The 5,189-nt window shown below is 34.6% G+C and overlaps 1 pseudogene; it reads right to left on the bottom strand.

Annotated features, from left to right (window-relative positions):
• Nucleotides 1-299: 299 nt before the first annotated feature.
• Nucleotides 300-2,038, bottom strand: LOC145586787 (putative inorganic phosphate transporter 1-3 pseudogene; annotated as a pseudogene).
• Between the last annotated feature and the right edge of the window lie 3,151 nt (nt 2,039-5,189).

Here is a 5,189-nt window from a genome sequence, read left to right as displayed (position 1 = left end):
TACACTCACAAATTTTACATTATATTAAACCGTCTTTTTTTACGGTTCCCATTCAACATTTGGTGTCAGTTAACTAAAACAAATGGTGTATGTACAATAAAAAAAAAAAAAAAAAAAAAAAAAAAAAAAAAAAAAAAAAATCCTTAAATCATAGCTATAAAATTACATTTCGCATTGCATATAGTAAGTTGAATGACTTCATATTAAGACAAGAGATGACAACATAGTTGATCAATAACAATTCATCAAATCAATATATAGCTAAAAATTTAGCCGTCTTGCACAGAAATTTGGAAATATAAACAAGGGAATTAATTAAAGGTATTTTGATTCTCCCAAATACCTTATTAAAATATCATAATGAGGCTGATCCACAATACAAACAACAAAATCATACTAAGATGTACTATAGTACACTTAGTATTTTAATTACAAGTAATAATCAAACAACAACTTTGCACTCATATTCAGCGTCATCAATTTCAACATCTCCAGCAAGTTCTTCAAGAGATTTACCCATTGGTTCAGGGACTAAGAATGTGCATAACATACCAATAAAGTTGATGACACCAAGAATGATGAGGGACTTCTTCTTCCCTATACCAGCTGGATAATTATGAATTCTCTTCTCCGGGTCTTTCTCTTGTGAGGCGTACAAGAACCCGAAGGCTCCAATTATAGCCCCTGCTTTTCCTGATGCTGCTGATATACCGTGGCAAGTGGACCTAAGCCTAGCTGGGAATATCTCGGCTGGTATAACAAAGGTGGTAGCATTCGGACCAAAGTTGGCAAAGAAGAAGGTTAGACCATATAAGATTAAGAAACCAATACGATGTTCTTTGTTATTCCAATAATCATAGGGAAAGGCAATGGCGAACATGAAAACTGTCATGAAAAAGAATCCCATCATTTGGATCCACCAACGTCCAATTACGTCTATGAAGGCGACAGTGAACCAGTACCCTGGGACAGTCCCACAAAGAGCAATCAAGGTTGAAAATCGGGCTATTTGGTAAACCTCCCTGATGGCACTCATCTCACCTGTGGGCGGGATCCATCCTACAGACCAGTAGATATCTTTTTGAAAGAGGTTCTGACTGTAAAAAGCAATGTCGAGTAAGAACCAAGTACTGGTGGTTCCGAGGAGCCGGATACCATATCGGCTAGCAAACTCACGTGAGAATAGCCCAAACTGGTGATTCTCACTTCTGAGTAGTTTATCAACCTTCTCTTCCTCTGCATCCAAATGAATGTTGAGGATTTTTGACATATCTTCAGCAGCCTGTCTCGAGTTCTTAGCCACAAGGGCGGTGTACCTAGCTGTCTCAGGCATCTGCATACGCCAATAATACGTAAAGATAGCAGGAATGGCTCCGAACATCAAGACAATTCGCCAAATAAAGTCTGATTCCGGTGGGATAGAGGCAATAGGGTCTACATTAAAAGGGGGTGGTTTAAATTTGTTTTCAAAGGCTGCTGAGACTAATAAGGCCACTATCCCACCAGCTAAAATCCCCATGCCCTGCATTGCAAAGACCGCGGCAATGAATGTCCCACGAGTCTTCTTGTTAGCATACTCAGACATGATAGTGGCCGAAAGAGGGTATTCTCCTCCAACACCAAACCCAAGCCAAAATCGAAAAAAACAAAGACTAGTCATCACCCCTTTCGGAGTCTTCCCAAATGACAGTCCCGAAGCAAACGAAGAAAAGATCATCAATATTAAAGTAGTACCATACACCTTTTTTCTTCCCATATGATCTCCAAGCCAACCAAAGAAAAGCTGTCCAAGTAAGGTGCCACAAAGCGCGACCCCATTCACAGCAGCTGAGACATTGATAGGCAAGATCCCTGGCTTCTCCGCGCCAGGTGCAGTGTAGTACAAACGCCCTAGCAGTCTTGCCACCATAGAGATGCAGAACAAATCATATGCATCTGTGAAGAAGCCCATACCCGCAATCGCAATGGCTTTGAAATGATACCATTGTGTTTTTGCCACATCAAGCGCGTTTAGGACTTGCAACTGTCCTTTTAACATGATTGAATTTATGAAATTTTTTTGACAGTCTGATGATTTTTTCTTTAATTTTACATAACAAAGAAATCTGGCATTCTGATTAGCTTAAGTTTGTTTATAACATATAATTGATTTTGAAGTATGAACTTCGAGCATATGCTTGTATATATAACAAGATTGGGTTGTTTTCGCTATGTAAAGACAAAAGAATGAAATCGATGAGGGCGGCAGGATTTTGGGATTGCAATGGTTGTTCTTCTATGGCTTTGAAACAAGGCCAGTAGGATAAAGAAAAAAAAGAAGCTAGCTAACTGTTAGTTATATCAAAGGGTTAACAGTTGACTATAGGAGAAAGAGGGTTAACAAAACCACAATTCTATATTATTTTCTATACCAATTATATATACAAAAATTAAAATTAAAAATAAATAATCCCTCTCTAAATATTCTTCTTAGGTGTCATTTGGTTGACCAATAAAATTAAAACATATTCTTTTGTGTTATTTGGTTAGCAAAATCATGGGAAGTAGAAATTGTTCCGTGTGAGCTCCGGTAACTTGTGTCTTGAGTCGGTAAAGGTTTATCGTCCAATTGAATACCTACGCAGTCAATGTGGAGTAGCTAGCTCGGGGAAGTATTCGGTGATAACCAATTCGATTCTAAAGTTAGCAACTGATGACAAGAATAAGAAAGGAGAGAGTGTTTGAGAGAGAAAGAGAGAGATAAAAATCGTACCTTAGAAATGAATCATGCTTGGATAATAGAAAAACAACTAAGCTGGTGCCACCTATCGGTGGCATGTAAGTCCAGTAGGTGCCTACATAGTCAAAAGCATCTCTCAATGTGGCTATGAATATAGGCCGTTGTGGAGATAAGGCCGATAACGGAGGTTGTAGCTAGGAAAGTGACAATCTGCCAATCTGGCACAATCTTGTCTAAATCATAACGATGTCAGTACCATTCCGTACAGAAATTTCACTACCTACGAAATGGAGGAATTTAATTTCTATACCTCGGTAGTTTCCACTTCAATCTCATGCTTAACCAAACGTAATCTAGCATTTCCTTCAAGTTTCAATTTCATTGAAATATAAATTTTCACATTGATTTATATATATATATATATATAGACACACACGAAGAAGTAATATAAAATGCCTCTTTTTTACAATATTTCAACCTCATATGAATGTATGATACTCCTCGTGTAAAATATGTTCTAATAGAGCTTCAATCCCACAACATCTAACTTTAAAAGCTTAGTAATCACCTTTAATCCGTGTAATTTTATTGTTTAGCTGGAAAGAAAAGCCAAGCATTTGGAAAACATAATCTACAAGGGCGGGGTGAGAATCAATCTCAATATTAAGAGGAAAACTTTAACCACTAGAGTTACTTCTCACTCTCTATTTTTATTTTTCTAAAATGGATAATTAATTTTTTTAATTGATAAAAATTTGTTTACAAGTATGAATTCAGGTTTTATCAACGTTTGACTTAGTTTGTATGGGATTCATAAAAGATACTGATATAAGTGAGGTCATTCTAAAGTTTTAAATTTTTTATTTATTGGTGAACCAATCGGATGTTTTGGATACTACTAACAATTTTTACTTATATTAAGCTATTTAAGTGGTAAGCATATCTAGTTAATAATTAAGCTAATTTATAGGGTTATAGCCCCTAAATTCTATCTAAAAGCCATGTCACACGTTCCTACTGAATCTTTGTGAAATCAACACGTTATTCCTGAATCTTTTTGACATATAATAAGAGCAAATAATCTAACTCAAAAAGTCAATTATTATTTGTTGTTGATTATTTGTTGTTGAAGTTTATTTGCCACCACGTTCGTAACATATTGTACAAGTGTGCTTCAATTTTTCGGAAATAACCAAGGTAGCTCTTATGTTATATTTTATTTCTAGATTGATCTTTTTGTTTTTTTAGAAGAAAAAAATCTAAAAGACTATACGAGGTTGAAGTGTTTCAATACTATATGCACGCATTGGATGGGTTATTGTCAATACAACAATGAATTTATATTTTGAACTTTGACATAATAAATATAAAACCACTTAAGTTAATTTAATAACCAAACATAGTTTGATCTAGAGGTAAGATTTGTACCTCACAACCATGAGGTTGTGGCCTTGTGGGATCAAATGCCACTTTTGGGGTGATGATTCCCGAACCCTTGTAAGAAAACAAAATTAGAAAAATAAGATAACAAGAAATAAAGCAAGACAAATTGCTAAAAAAAAGTTTTTCCCTAATGTTAGGAATTGGCTTTTTTTTTTTTTTTTTTTTTTTTTTTTTTGACAAGGAGTATAATAATGTTAGGAATTGGTTATAATAAAGCATATTCTCTAATAAAAAAGGAATGAAACTACTGTAAGATTTTTGGTGTACATAACATTCTATAAAGGATTGCAAATGCAATTGATGGATGTTACGACATATTTATATGGATCTGTAGATCCTAAATTAAATATTTATCGAAAAGTGCATAATGGACTAAAAAAACTATTAAAAAATACAAGCATAAGGAAATGCGCTATTATGTAAAATTATTAAGACCATTTTATGTGTTAAAACGATCCGGGTGAATGTGGTATAATCATCTTAGTGTATGTTTCTTACAAGTGGAATTCAAAAATCACTAGAACAGTCCCTATATATTCATTAGAGGTATTCATCAATGGCCTGACTCGCTAGTCGATTCATCCCAACCCGAAAAAGCATGGCCGACCCTTATGGTGTGCAGGGTGAGCTGTTGCTCGGGGCCCAAAATCTGATGGGTCCCCAAACTCTTGAATTTGACTATTTTGTTGCAAATATATTAAATTGTATAGAATTTGGCATAGTGGCAATACAACTATACTATACTAGGTTAGTCTTGTGCGATGCACGATTTTAATAATAAATATTTACTGTAGTATAAATATTTTAAGTGAAACATAGCACGCAAATCGTGATCCCTCTCATTAGATTAATTGAGTTACAAAGAAGGACATGATTTTAAATATTCTTATTTACTTCATAGCTATAATAAAATTTTGAAAATGTTAGCGTTTATTTTTTATTCATTATAGAAAATTTGAAGAATTAATAAAGAGTGAAAAATCTAAACTTTACAATCACCACTAAAATGTCAAAGAGACCAATCGTC

Source organism: Chenopodium album, chromosome 2 (assembly GCF_948465745.1).
Source record: "Chenopodium album chromosome 2, dcCheAlbu1.1, whole genome shotgun sequence".
In the NCBI taxonomy this organism is placed as follows: Eukaryota; Viridiplantae; Streptophyta; class Magnoliopsida; order Caryophyllales; family Amaranthaceae; genus Chenopodium; species Chenopodium album.
The sequence above is the reverse complement of the archived record's forward strand: the minus strand, read 5'-3'. Positions and strand labels throughout refer to the sequence as shown.